Here is a 15,773-nt window from a genome sequence, read left to right on the forward strand (position 1 = left end):
AGCACTGCTTGAAGCACAATTTAGCAGAACTAATAAAGGTTACTCCCTATATGACATTTCTAATTTATAAATGCAGGGTAATTCTTTCTATATTAGCCAACTGGGATACAGAAAGAAAACTTGAGAAGTGTTCATATCATGGACCCTTAAGTATCAGAGGGGTAGCCATGTTAGTCTGGATCTGTAAAAAGCGACAGAGTCCTGTGGCACCTTATAGACTAACAGATGTATTGAAGCATAAGCTTTCGTGGGTGAATACCCACTTTGTCAGATGCATGTAGTAGAAATTTCCAGAGGCAGGTATAACTATGCAGGCAAGAATCAGTCTAGAGATAATGAGTTTAGTTCAATCAGGGAGGATGAGGCCCTCTTCTAGCAGTTGAGGTGTAAACACCAAGGGAGGAGAAACTGCTTTTGTAGTTGGCTTTTAAGTTGTGTGTTCCATCTTTAACAGTTTAGGTAAATTAAACACAATCATTGTAATACAAGTTAATGAAACCACAAAATAAAAGGAAAGATATAAAATAGAGATTACTTTTTAAAAAAATGTATTTTACAAATCTCAGAAATTACTTTACAATCATGATAACTGAATTTGTTTTTATTTCAAAATCATCAGCACTCCTAATGCCACAATCATCCTGCCACTTTCAAAAGCACTTCTTCATTGCTTTTTGTATCAAAACTTCCTTTCATCAAATTAATACCTCACTATTTTCTAAGTAGTTTTCTGAGCTCTCTTGCATTTAGGTTGTGTACCAACAGTGCAAAAGGATTATAATCAAAATACCAAATAGAAAAATCTTTAGACCCCCAATTAAATTGAAACAAATATTTTTAATGAAAACATAGCAATAATTTTAAGAGATTAAGGGCAGATTCTTAAAAGTATACAAGCACTGTTGATTTCCATGGGAGTTAGGCACCTAAGTAGTTTTAAAAATCTGGCCCTAAGTTTAAGAAACACTCTCTTTCTTTTTCTCCCAAAAAGGACTCTTTGATTATACAATATATTCTCACAGAGCCATATTGTGTCACTGATTTTTCACAAAACTCCCACTGACTTATATGTACAGGTTGATGGTCCTCGTCCAACACCATCTCCCTATAACACTGCAAGGAGATGCTCTGTAGTTTTACTATATCACATCTTTGTTCAGATTGAACAATTTTCTAGTTTGTGTCCCCCATAAACTCACGGGTGCTGACAGCAACAGAAGGCTTCTGTAAGATTCTAATTTCTTCTCCCCTTCAGTAGCTGGTCTGGAAAGGCAGTTCCTTTTCCAGGAGAATTTCTGAAATCTAACAGATTCAGAAAACCACAGCTACACTTTTCTTTGCGCAACATCTGTCTCATGCAGTCTTTCCGGTATGTATCATGCACTCAGTTATTCTATTATTTCTAAATACAGCAAAGATGTAACACTAAATCATATCTTCCTGGAAAATCATGCAATCCCCTGCTGTCCCATTGAGGTCCATTATCAGATTCAGCATCAGACTTGATTTCTGCCAAAATTTCAAACACTATGTTCAGAGTATGTATACAATCTCTCTCTCTCATACACATATATGTGCGCAGACAGTTTACTCTTTACAACTGTTCTTCCTTATTTGTTAGTAAGTTTTGAGGACATCCTTCTATTTGGTTTTGATATTTTTCTCATTTCAGATTGAGAAAGCTGCATCAGTCTATTTATAGTGCTCCACACTATGTTAACTTTGTGAACACATATTGGACTGCATCATTGCATTTATGTGGTTTTAGCGCCAGCTGGATTTTTCGGTAGCGTGGATGCGTCTTATTTAACAGCGTCTCAAATCATGTACTGTTATACAGCAAGGTTTAATATCTATATATCTATAGCTATATCTTAATTTTAGACATTCTAATTTTGTCAGATTGTGGCTTTTCTATCATACTGTAGAATTATCACTATCAAGACAGCTTTACTTCATTTTGCATGTTGTACCATAGTGTCTATCTGAATATGATTTTTTTTTGGCCTATCCCGTCCTTTGAAAACGTAGATATTTCTAGGGCACATGGTTACCACACATGTACATTTTGCTAATGTCATATATTTATGTCAAACACTATTACTTGTGATTTGTGAATATCTGTGCAGCAAATATCAGAACAGAGACATCTAGTGGATGATACCAGGAAACTCTTTTAAAGAAACAATATTAAACCACCTCTGAAATTTCCCAAAACAGTTTATTTTAAGAATGTGCCAAATAAAGCAACCAGATATCAGGACTTTTAAAAAATAAATTCAGGTTTAATTCCTTAAGACTCCAATTCAGCAAGGTACTTGAAGTAAAAAGGCCTATTCCTATGCTTGAAGTTAGGCACATGTTAAGTACCTTGCTGAATCAGTCTAAGAATGGCTCATCCTATAGATGTTCTACAGTAATATGCAAATATTAGTTTACTCAGCCTAATAATAATTATAATACATCTGTGCTCTAGTACTTATTCCTCCAGATACGGATGGATACAATTTAATAGGATGGTGCAAGCAATAACATTGAAAGTAATTCATTTAAGCAACATACAAAGTCTCTGCAAGATATTCCTTTCCACCTTGATTTATGTTATTAACAACCTCTTTTAAAGAAATGTAAATAGTTTGCCTAAAGGGCCTTCAGCATTAATACTGTGAAAAGTTTTAATAAGTTATAAACCGAATAGAGATGCAAACTGAAGTTTTCCACAGAAATCTATTACATACTGAAAAATGGAAAATTACCTATTTAAGGCCTTTTCTACATTCATGACATAATTCAATTAACTTCCCAGCCACTAGATACTCACCAAATAAAGATGTTTGACTACAGCCACCAGATGATCCAAACACTTCTCCAGTTAAAAAGCTAGTATTTTGACAATGTGCTGAAGTCTTCTGTGTTTACAGGAACACCACTGATAGATCGTACATCTATAAGAAACACTCAGCTTAAAAATCAGATTTTGTAAATAAACCAATGTATTTATCTATTATTAGTAACACCCAATGTTTTTAAGCGTGAAAGAACATCAAGTTGTCACTTTTTGCATTTCTTTCAACTTGTCACTAAACTCAGCAATGCCAGTCTCATATTCAAGTTCTCACTGCTGCAAGATTTGGGCCTCTAACCTGGCATGGCTATGTTTGGTTATTTAATTTTTGTTAAAGACATTTTAACAGTGGAAACATTTCTATTGAACCTGGATTTTATAAAAGATTTAGACACCATTTTAATTTGAAAATAAATGTAGTTTGACAGTTTGTGGACTGGCTGTGCCAGAGGTAGCTTTTAAGACCTGCAGATGAGGTCTGAAAGATAGCTACTTCAAGTGATGGGGAAGAATTCCTCCTGGCTTCTCCAGCCTAGACCGAACTCAGAGCAGTGCTAGAAAAGTTAGACACTGACTCTGTATCGCCACCTGCTGGCTCAGAGGGGCACGCTGAGACCTAGGGGCCTGGACCTGGGTTCCTCCAACACCTATTGAGCAAGCAGAATAGCCAGGATAAGGGCAGGTACTGGGGCTGGGGGTAGCTGGACCCCAGGGACCAGGAACACCCCCAGGGAAGGGGAGCCAAGGAGGAGTGGAACCCCAGAGGACAGGGACACCTGCAGCCGGGTACGGGGCGCACTGCCTGCCGGGGAGGGCCCCCGCTTGCCTGGCTCCCTGTGCCGCCACTTCCATCCTACCAGCCCCACCAAAGGCAAGAAGGTGATCCGCTTTCACTCACTCCCCACTAAGGGCTATTCACCAGCTTCACTGCTATTTACTTCTGGCATCACTTCCTGGCGCAGTCAAATGATGTCACCACCCCTTGAAGCACCGTTCTCAGCCATGACACTGAAGTAGATCACCACCAAAAGAGAGTGTGGTGAGCTGATGTGCATATGCATGGGGTTTGCGCCGAACGGAGGAGTGGCATTTACTGGGTGCAGTACTGCACTGTCACCCATTATAGGTCTAGGTGTCTTAACAGCCACTGCCCACATTACACCCCCTCACACACATTTGCTGGCACGTTGTAGAATTCAGCATGTTGTATCGTGACATAGCACTGTCCTGGCAGAAATCAGCATATTGTGACATGATAACTGTGACGTTGCACCCCATAATGCTTTATAGAAATATGTTTATGAGTGTAAATATGACATAACTGGAATATGTTTTACGCTAGATATGCCATGTAACATATCTTTGCAAAGATTATGTTCTACTGAATGTATTCATCCTGTTCATATGCATGTATCATTTTTATATCTGAAGTTATGAGCGTTGGCTCTATGCTTGTATTTAAAGTGTTTGCTGTAGCACATAAGGCAGATTTGGTCAACATAGTGTGAAGGGGTTATTCAAGTAATTGGGAGTACTTAGTGTGGCAAACCCAGGACAAATAGCTACAAGGGGGGGTAGTAATTAGTCCCAGGGGGTTAAAAGGCCTCTCCCAAACCACTGAGATAGATAACCAGGGGAAAATAAGGTTCAGCTGGAAAAGGGGTTACCAGGGAACTAATTAGGTTCAGCTGGCTCCAACTGCTCAAGACCTTTTTAAACCCTCCCCTGTCTGGAAGGGGGGGAGAGTGAGCAGCGCAGCTGCCAATAAGCTAGATGTAGCAAGACTCTAAACCCTTCCAAAAAGGAAGGCTGCACTCTGTCCCCAGAAGGGAAGAAAAACAAGCACAAGGGACTGACTGAGGGAAGGAATGGCCAGACCCTGTGTTACCTATGAGGATTTGCTTTGCCCAAGCCTGAGTCTCCAAGGCTAAAAAGGACTGAGCCTGCTGAGGAGAAGAAGGTACTTGGCCACATTAGCTAACAATGGACCTTGATAGATGCCAATCCACATCTGAGCTTTCCTGGGAACATTCGGGTTAACATGTGTGTAATGGCGTCAGCCTATAAAGAACTGAGTCATGCATGGACATGTGACTTGCCCAGGTGACTCCAAAACTCCATCTTGTAGCTGTGATTCTACATAGGGGAAGAGAGGAATTTCCACCCACAAGGGAAAGACTATATAAGTCCCTGGAAACCCCTCCATTTTGTCTTCAGCTGGCTCAGAAGATAGCCTCTCCACCCCAAAGAGATGCCTGAAAGAAACTGGAACAAAGGACAATAACTACAGGGGTGTGAGTGATTGCTGGACCCAGACTAGAAAGAAGTCTAGTCTGTAAAAGAAGCTTATTGGAACGATTTACCTGCATTTAGTTTCTTACTGTATTAGGCTTAGACTTGCATATTTTATTTGGCTTGATAACTTACTTTGTTCTGTCTGTTATTACTTGGAACCACTTAAATCCTACTTTTTATATTTAATAAAATTACTTTTGACTTATTAATTAACCCAGAGCAAGCAATTAATTCCTGGGGGAAGCAAACAGCTGTGCATATCTCTCTATCAGTGTTATAGAGGATGAACAATTTATGAATTTACCCTGTATACGCTTTCTACAGAGTAAAATGGATTTATTTGGGGTTTGGATCCTATTGGGTGTTGGAGACGGGAGCACTTCTTAAGCTGTTTTCAGTTAAGCCTGCAGCTTTTGGGGGACGTGGTTCAGACCTGGGTCTGTGTTTGTAGCAGGCTAGTGGGTCTGGCACAATCAGGCAAGGTACTGAAGTCCCAAGCTGCCAGGGAAAGCGGGCTCAGAGGTAGCCTCAGCACATCAGGTGACAGTTCCCAAAGGGGTTTCTGTGACCCAACCCTTTACAATAACCCTTTACATTCTAGAATTCACCATGTTGTTACACAGCAGTTGGGTGCATGGCAGAGTTTGTGACATGACAGGTCCCAGCCTTGGCTTGTGACAAAACTTGCAGCACTGCAACAGAGTCCAGGCTATCACAGTACTTGACTAGACATGTCAGGTCCCCAGCTATTCCTGCAGCACTAATCATGTCACGACAGGGCCTCTGACATGGTGCAGCAGTTGCTATGTTGTGATGCTGACCTTGCATCCATAAGGGATAGACTTATTTTTTTTAAAAAGAAAAGCACAAATTGCAGCCAGCAGGGAAATGTCATGGCTTGCTGAAACACAGTCAATCTGAAATACTCTAGAAGCCTGGCTGTTCAGAACTTGCTTGGTTTTTGATTTGTAATTTCCGCTTGCTACAAATGCCCATTACTGCAATGAAAAGAAACAAGCTAGATGAGGTAAAATCTTCTATTGGTCCAACTTCTGTTGGGGGGAGGTATGGGCTTTTGAGGTACACAGAGCTCTTCTTTTGGTCTAGGGAAGAAAGCAGAGTGTCTTAGCTATATACTCAAAACAATGAAAGGCAAAGTTTAACGTAGGTGTGCACATAGTAAAAAAATTCTGCCCATTTATGGTCTTCATATTCTAACAAAAGGAGTATTGCAAGACCATGAGTACAGTACTGTAATTCAGTTATTGGTCAGCCACTCTTCAAAAGATGACTACACCAGGTGCAAGGCAATGCAATATCAGCCAATTCTTGCTGGTGTTATCATTGGGCCACATGTCAATCACAGAACTTGGGCCTGGAGCAATTCCAAGTTTCTAAGAGTTGGTTTTCAGGCTGAACTAAAAGTTTGGCATCCATAACTTAACACTGGTCATATCAATGCTCTGCATATCATTAATACCTCCTTAACTGCACCATATTTGCTTCCAACCACACTTTTAAGTAAGTGCATCCTACTTTTGCATGATATTATCTGTCTGACCTTTCCAAGTTAATATATTATCAAACACTACTCCTAGTTCAAAAATTTATGTTCCTATCTGAATTTTCTCACCACAAAGAAATAAGTCAATTCTTCCTAGTTAAAAGCATTTCCTTTGTTTTCACAAGTGAGAATTTAAATCTCCAGTCATTTCCCCACTTAAAAATTATCTGGAGTGCCTGATTTATCTTTTCCATAACTACTTTAAATCTTTTATGCTTAGTCCATTTAGCACAATCATTTGAAAAAAGGGAAATACCTATTCCCGTCTGCCCACTTTCCAGGAGGTCATTTATCATAATGGAATATAAAGAAGGGCTGATAAAAGCTCACAAATTGAACTCTGCAAGGGAGTATTAAGTTTTTGATAAAGCTGTTTGACTTTGACTTGTATCGTTCTGTCACTTAGAAATCCCTTATCCAGCAAAACTTTCTCCCTTTTATTCCAATTTTGGGTAGTTTATACAGGGGGTCTTACCACCATAGTATGTCGTTTTCTTTTTCAACATCCAAGAAGACTATTATCATAAAGTTCTTAGTCCTTACCCTTTTTTGTACCTCCATTTCTAGTCTCACTATATGGTCAACTGTGCATCTTCCCCTTTTCTGAAGCAACTTCGTACATCAGTCCAAATATAGGGACAATTGGTGGGGCAGTGTCGGGTGAAGTTTAAATTCCACTGATTATGTTGTACCTATTACGGGATAAATAGAGGACCTTACGCTATAGTGCTGACAATCAACATCCTTCATAAACATTAAATAGCACAACACAATGTTAAAAATAATAGTAATAAGTCTTGTGGCAATCAGCCTGTTTCCTGAATCTAACCCATTACCGGCCTTCCATCTGTAATATGTTGCTTCTTTAGTTTCTCATTCCGCTTGCTGTTTATTTTATTGGCACTGGGTATTACCTCTACGTCACAACCCAGTGTCTTAGCCTCTTTCCCTGGGTCTGAAAAAATGAAGAATCTATTTTATCTCAATCTGATGAAACACTTGTTTGTGTGATATTTATTCTTTTTACATAAAATAGGATGGTGTCAATGTCTCCACTCTATCAAAACTGGCCAGCTGGCACTAGCTCTTGTCAGCCAGTTTCCAACTGATCAAAATCCTCCTTAAGCTTTTTAGTTTCTGAAGTTCTTTGGTTTCGTAACATAGTTTTTCAAACAATTATCAGCATAATTCAAATGTTACCAGAAATACTGCTGCCCTAGTTCAGAGAAAACACTCATGCGTGTCCCAGCTTCTTCATGTGACTTCAGCTGGTTTCTTCACAGTTGAAAAGAAATCAAACACTAGTAATCAGAACTCTGTACACCAATATGTTCTCTGGGGCATAGGGAAGGCTTGTATTCTCTTGGCATATAATTTTTAATATCTATACTGTGAAATGGAAGTGAGATTAGAGCCGCATACACATGAAACTGTGGATCAGTGGGTGAGCAGCACTGAATGTAGTTCTCATCTCTGCTATAACAAGTAAAGGTCACAATCTAATAGATATAGCTTTCATGTCAGATTTCTTCATGCACAGCACCTTTAGGAAAGGTACTGTAAGAAAAACTAAGTGTAGATTCATGCTGGAGTTGGTGGATTGTTACAGGTATATATTTTTAGTACTGATCTCTTGTATGTGACATACATAAACCACTTTTTGCTCATTATTGAAAAATATCTGGAGTAAAGGTTTGAGAATAATAATCTAACCTGACGGCAAGCTCTTTAAAAATAAACAGGGAATAAATCTGGCTTTTGTCATATGCCTTGTTTCAGCAACTGAGACTGGAAGGGTTGGAACAGCCCATTGACCCCAGGCATGAACTTGAATACATATGAAGTACTGGAATTGAAGATGAGCATGAAATGGCACTCCAAATCCAACAGATTCAGACCCTTCCAAACTTCAGGGAAACTTCTGTCTAAATTTCTTTCTGAATATTGTGGCTTGAGCTTATCCTTATAATGGATCCAAACTAGAACCCATTAAATCTGAACACACCAAAACTTTGGGAGAATTTGGATGGATGCTGATCAGAACTTTGTGGTTCAGATCAATTACTCTTTGAAATACTTAAAAAAAACCAACAACAACAAAAGGTGCTTTGCAGTTATATAGTGCCTACCATTCAAGGATCTCTAAAGTGCTTTACAAAGATGGGCAAGCATTATTAGTTGTTAGAACACAATGTGCATCTGTGGTAGAGCTGGGCAAACAGTTTATTTGCTTGTGAAAACACTGGCAGTTGGTCTAAACTAGCACACCTACTGTGGCGGTATTATTTTATTATTAGATGCTGTTGTGTCTTGTGACATGACGGAGTGTCTTTCCATGTCCGTCCGCTCCATTGTGGTCTGTTGCCATGACCACGGCATCTTTTTCAATAGTTTTCTTATATGTCATCTGTTGTCCTCTTTCTCTCATCCACTAGGTGGTATCCAGTCAAGGGCTTGTCTAGGAATACAGTTTTTTGAGATCCATACAATGTGTCCAAACCACTTCAGATTCCTTTCTCGAAACGTCTCTACAGTCTGCCAGCTACTCCTTTGTAACACATCAGCATCAGTTACTTTATCCTACCAGCAGATACCAGGTATTTTTTGCAAGTATCTCTGATGGAATGCATTAAACTCCTGTTGTGGCCTAACCTTTGCCAAGGTTCAAAAGTGTATACCAATGTGGGTATCACAATGGCATTGTCTAACTTTGTCTTGGTTCTGGTGTGAATCTCCTTAGTTTTTTCAGATATTTGCCAGTCTTAAAAAGGCTCCATTTGCCTTCCCAATTCTTGCTTCTACCTCCTTATGGAGTTGGCCATCACTGCACTGTTGCTGTACAGTGGTAGCAATGTTGCAAAGTTTTAAGCTAAAAGTCCAGCGCAGACCCAACTAGAATGAATATTGGAAGCAGTGCAAAGGGACTAACAAATGGATCTGCTGAAAAAACATGGTTAACCTCTTGCAATTGCCAGGGGACAGTCATAATATGGGCACCTCCACCATAGTTTTTTCAGAGGCTGGCACTTCTACTGGTAGGCTATGGTGATTTGCTGCAGAGAAACACCTGTCTTCCTTTCATCAAATGGGCTGAGATGGTAATGTGGTGTAGTGGATAGGGCACTGGATAGCCAGGAAGACACCCAGGTTCTATTCTCAGCTCTGCCAATGACCTGTGGGACCTTAGACAAGTCATTTCATTCTTAGACAATACTTATGGAATGACATTAGACAAGTCATTCATATTTCTGTTTCCATTCTCACCCTTTGCCTATATTGTCTATCTATAGACTGTATGCTCTTCAGGATAGGGACTGTCTCTTGTTGTGTGTTTGCACAATGCCTAACACAATGGCACCCTGATCTCAGTTGGCACCAATAAGCACTGCTGGAACACAAATAATAATACAGTAGAACCTCAGAGTTATGAACACTTCTGGGAATGGAGGTTGTTCATAACTCTGAACAAAACATTATGGTTGTTCTTTCTAAAGTTTACACCTGAACATTGACTTAATACAGCTTTGAAACTTTACTATGGAGAAGAAATAATGCTGCTTTCCCTTTATTTTTTCAGTAGTTTATATTTAACACAGTACTGTACTATATTTGCTTCTTTTTTTGTCTCTGCTGCTGCCTAATTGTGTACTTCCAGTTCCAAATGAGTTGTGTGGTTGACTCATCAGTTCATAACTCTGGTTTTCATAACTCTGAGGTTTTACTGTCATGAGAAAAACTTCTGTTCAAAGCAGATTTTGTTTCCTCACAAAATAAAAGTCAATTAAGGGTTTAAATTTCATTTCCCTTCAACAGTCATATGGACTAGGGCTGTCAATTAATCACAGTTAACTCACGCAATTAACTAAAAAAATGTAATGGCGATTAAAAAATTAATCACGATTAATCGCACTTTTAATCGCATTGTTAAATAATAGAATACCAATTGAAATTTATTAAATATTTTTGGATGTTTTTCCACATTTTTAAATATATTGATTTCAATTTCAACACGGTACAGAAAGTTGACAGTGCTCACTTTATATTATTATTTTTATTACAAATATTTGCACTGCAAAAATGGCAAAAAAAATAGTATTTTTCAATTCACCTCATACAAGTACTGTAGTGCAATCTCTTTATCATGTAAGTGCAACTTACAAATGTAGATTTTTTTTGTTACGTAACTGCACTCAAAAATAAAACAATGTAAAACTTTAGAGCGTACAAGTCTACTCAGTCCTACTTCTTGTTCAGCCACTTGCTAATACAAACATGTTTGTTTACATTTACAGTGTCACCTGAAAGTGAGAACAGGAATTCGCATGGCACTTTTGCAAGGTATTTACATGCCAGATATGCTAAACATTCATATGCCCCTTCATGCTTTGGCCACCATACCAGAGGACATGCTTCCAATGCATTGATTAAATTTGTGACTGAATTCCTTGGGGGAGAATTGTATGTCTTCTACTCTGATTTACCCGCATTTTGCTATACATTTCATGTTACAGCAGTCTCGGGTGATGACGCAGCACATATTGTTCATTGTAAGAACACTTTCACTGCAGATTTGACAAAACACAAAGAAGGTACCAATGTGAGATTTCTAAAGATAGCTAAATCACTCAACCCAAGGTTTAAGAATCTGAAGTGCCTTCCAAAATCTGAGAGGGACGAGGTGTGGAGCATCCTTTCAGAAGTCTTAAAAGAACAACACTCCAATGTGGAAACTACAGAACCCGAACCACCAAAAAAGAAAACCAACCTTTCTGCTACTGACATCTGACTCAGATGATGAAAATGAACATGCGTCACTGCACACTGCTTTGGATGGTTATCAAGCAGAACCCATTATCAGCATGGACACATGTCATCTGGAACAGTGGTTGAAGCATGAAGGGATATATGAGTCTTTAGTGCATGTGACACATAAATATCTTGGAATGCTGGCTACAGCAGTGCCATGCGAACGCCAGTTCTCATTTTCAGGTGATATTGTAAACAAGAAGTGGGCAGCATTGTGACAGATTTTCATTACCAATCTGCCTGAGGCATCAGGTGATCAAGCTGAGGCCACAGGATCGTTTGGGGAGGAGATGACGAAACACACCAAGGGTTAAATTTTAAAGCTTTATTAACGAAATCATAAAATAACAGCAGAGAGTGCTGGGAACACTCCCACGTCACTCAGGGAAGAAAGAAAGCATTAGCGCCCCAAGCCCTAACTCACTTTCATACTCACACACGCACTACCCAAGACTGGCCAGGCCTGGGTGTAACGTCAGAAGGGGGGGTGGGGGAGGATGGACGAGAGTGCTGTCCTGGGCCCAGGCCGTCCAGGTCTGCTGTTGATCTCCAAATTGCTCCAGCTCTCAGGAGGGTTTTAAGTCCTGGCTCCTCGGGGGGGTGCTCCGTTCGGGGACCTCTGCTCCTGGTGTCCTCTGTGCCAGTCCAAACCGGGTTTCAGTGGTTTCTTCAGTTTTCCCAAAACACCGCAGCTCCCGGGACGCAAGGCTTGGCTCCTCTGCTTGTTTTCTTCTTTGCTGGCCTTGCTGTCTTGCAGGTCTGTACAGTTGGATTTTTCTTTCTCACGGCTGCTCGGGCACATTCAAGCCCCCGTCTTTCTCGGCTAACAGCCAGTGCCGGCTGTGAGCTGTGGCCCGGGGCGGGGACCAGCATCTTATCTATGACCTGAGACTGAGCGAGCTGAAGTGTTGAGTTAACCCATTCTCTGCTCTCCTCCTTCCTCCCCTCCCTGCCTCTTGTACCTGCAAAGGAAACTTCCAATCCCCACTCACACACCTTTGACCCTCCCCAAAATGCCTTGTGATGCTTGCAACAGTGTTAGCAACATACAATGCTGCATCCCCGGGGGACTCCCTGAGGGAGGGGGCCATTGGATTGTGACAGCATTATCTCCTGCAAATGTAAACAAACTTGTTTGTCTGAATGATTGGCTGAACAAGAAGTAGGACTGTGTGGACTTGTAGGCTCTAAAGTTTTAAATTGTTTTATTTTTGAATACAGTTTTTTTATATAATTCTACATTTGTAAGTTCAACTTTAATGATAAAGAGATTGCACTACAGTACTTTTATTAGGTGAAATAAAAATACTATTTCTTTTGGTTTTTTTACAGTGCAAATATTTGTAATCAAAAATAAATATAAAGTGAGCATGGTACACTTTGTATTCTGTGTTGTAATTTAAATAAATGTATTTGAAAATATAGAAAATATCCCAAACTATTTAAATAAATGGTATTCTATTATTGTTTAAAAATGCAATTAATCATGCAATTAATTGCAATTAATTTTTTTAATTGCTTGACAGCCCTAATATGAACCATACATCATTCTCATGACTATTTATGAACCCTGTGCAGAGATGCAGAGATTCCTTGCACTTTCTCAGATTGAGCATCTGTCCAAGACTAGGCACAGACTAGCACCCTGTGGCTTGACAGATCTCATACGCATGTCAGCCAAATAATTGGGCAATATACGTATTTTACGTTTTTTGAATTAGCATTGATATTAGAAAAGGAGCTTTTTCTTCCACTTCGGAGGCAGAGAGACACTCTTGTTACTTCCAAAAACATTGATTTCTTCCTGTGTTTCTGGATACATTTAACGTAATTATGTGGTTTTGATGATACATATTTATTCCCTCCCCAGAAATTAAAAAGTTATAGTTATTGTTTTTGTCCTTTGTCTGACTATGCAAACATTTACCCTACTTCTGAAGTAAATGTAATTCTATCTGCGTTCATCTGGTTATAATAAGTCAGTTCTTTTCTTGTTTTTTGAAGATTAATGTATGTGTGTCTAGAGCCAACTCAGTCACTCCACCATATGATAAACTTTGGTCATATGTCAGTCCTTCATTCCTAAATGTAAACCTCTGTTTTTTGTTGTTGTTGTTGGTTTTTTTTTTGCATGATTCCTGTTTTGGGGTTTGCTTGCTGAAATATAGAGATGTTAAAAATGGGGGAAAGTAATGCTTAACACTGGCACATAAAGGGGTAAAAGGAGCTTTAGGGCCTAATTAGCCCACCAAGTTACACCTGGGTTAGGGTAGGTCAGACCTAATTTAGTACAAGTCCATCTGAGGAGGAGAGGGATCGCTCTATGAAGGCAGGCTCAAAGCAACCTAGAAGAAAGGACTTTGGAGCCAGGAGACCATCAGAAAATGGGGAAGAAACTGTATGAGGATACAGAACTCCAGAGCATGAGTAATAGAGGCTGCAGCCTGGTGAGAGATGATGATGAAAAAACAGGGAAGTAGGAGTAGCCCAAGGAAGCAGTGAGGGATTGTAAAGAATAATCCTTTGCTTCTGAATGCAGGCTCCCTGGGCTGGAACCCAGAGGAGAGAGCAGGCCTCTTCCCCAGCAAGAGAGGAAATAAGAGTGTCACAAAATGTCTGCTCCCTTTAAATAAAACAGGTGTAGCAGCCCTGTGCTAGGACAGGTGCTTCCCAGTTTTGCCAGTTAAGAGCAGGGCCGGCTCCAGGCACCAGCTTAACAAGCAGGTGCTTGGGGCGGTGAAGGTAGGGTTACCATATTTTGTGCCTCCAAATGGAGGACACTCCACGGGGCCCTGGCCCCGCCCCCAGCCCCGCCCATGCCCCCGCCCCAACTCCGCCCCTCCCCAAAGTCGCCGCCCCCTCCCCTGCTTCCCGCGAACATTTGATTCGCGGGAAGCCTGAAGCAGGTAGGGGGAGTGTGGGGGGAGGAGGTGCGGCCCAGGCTGGCCCCCCGGCGGCGCCAGCCTGGGTCGGCTTGGGCCCTGGGGTGCCAGCCCTGGCCCCCAGCCGACCACCCCCGGCCCGCCCAACACTGCCGGCCCCCGGCGGCCTGGCGCACCCCCCGGCCCCGCGACCCCGGACCGGCTCCCTGCCCCGCGACCCCGGACCGGCTCCCCGGCCCCGGCTCCCAGCCCTCGCGCGGCCCCGCGACCCCGGCTCCCCGGCCCCGCGGGCCCGGACCGGCCCCGCGGGCCCGGCCCCGCGACCCCGGCCCCGCGGCTCCCGGCCCGGACCCCGGCCCGGCACCGCACGCCCGGCCCCGCACCCAGCCTGGCCCGGCACTGCGACCCCGGCTCCTGGCCCGGCCTGGCCCCCAACCTGGCACCGCGCGCCCGGCCCGGCACCATGCCCCCGGCCCCGCACCGGCCCCGGCCCCGCACCGCCGACCCCAGCCAAAGAGGCCCCAGCCGAGCCCTCCCTCCCGATTTTCCCGGACATGCCCGGCTTTTGGGGATTTCCCCCCGGACGGGGATTTCAGCCCCCAAAAGCCGGACATGTCCGGGAAAATCCGGATGTATGGTAACCCTAGGTGAAGGGAGAGGGGCGGCACCTGCGGCAATTTGGGGGCGGCAGGTCCCTCACTCCCTCTAAGAGCGAAGGACCTGCCGCTGAACTGCCGCTGCCGATCGTGGCTTCTTTTTTTTTTTTTTTTTCCAGAAATGCTGGAGCCGGCCCTGATTAAGAGGGTGGGGCAGCTGCCACTAAGGAAGCAGAAGCAGCAGGAAATTCCCTGGAAGGGGGAAAAAAACCTGGGAGCCTACTGAAGGAAAAAGGGCCTCCAGGGAGAAGTCCCTGAGAGGTGATGCTTAGCTGAAAGAGCACAGAAGAATCCTGCAATAGGCCCTGAAGCAGGAGGGACTGAGAAGGGCAAAGGGGAAAATCCTCTGGGAGCTGAAGCCCAGGGTGGACTGAGGAACTTCGGGTGTGGTAATGGTCCTCTGTGGGCTGGGGACAAGCCTCTGTCTCAGGAGTAAAAGAGGCAAAGGCTGACTAGCAGATGAGGGCTAAAGGCCTGGCAGAAAGGTTGTTTTTTCCCTTGTTCAGATTATTCTGTTACCCTGCAAGGGGACTGAACTGAAAACTGACCTGGCTGGAGGACTGGGCTATAGAAGCAACAAATCCCTGCAAAACCAGAGTCCTAGAGTAGAAGACCTCAGGCAGTGCCACATCCTGGTTCCATGGGGGTCCAATGATGAGTATCTCCCCTCCCCTTCATAAATAGAAATATGATCATAAAAGTGTGATTTGATTTACACACAAAGA

General features: G+C 42.3%; 1 protein-coding gene across 1 annotated transcript in view; it reads right to left on the reverse strand.

Annotated features, from left to right (window-relative positions):
- Positions 1 to 1,221, reverse strand: part of ATG7 (autophagy related 7) — a 282,373-nt gene extending 281,152 nt beyond the window's left edge. Inside the window, exon 1 of the transcript XR_010589424.1 lies at positions 1,200 to 1,221. The gene's annotated coding sequence lies outside the window, so the exon portion shown is untranslated. The remainder of the gene's footprint in view (positions 1 to 1,199) is intronic.
- Positions 1,222 to 15,773: the final 14,552 nt, after the last annotated feature.

This window comes from Chrysemys picta, chromosome 7 (assembly GCF_011386835.1).
Source record: "Chrysemys picta bellii isolate R12L10 chromosome 7, ASM1138683v2, whole genome shotgun sequence".
Taxonomy (NCBI): Eukaryota; Metazoa; Chordata; order Testudines; family Emydidae; genus Chrysemys; species Chrysemys picta.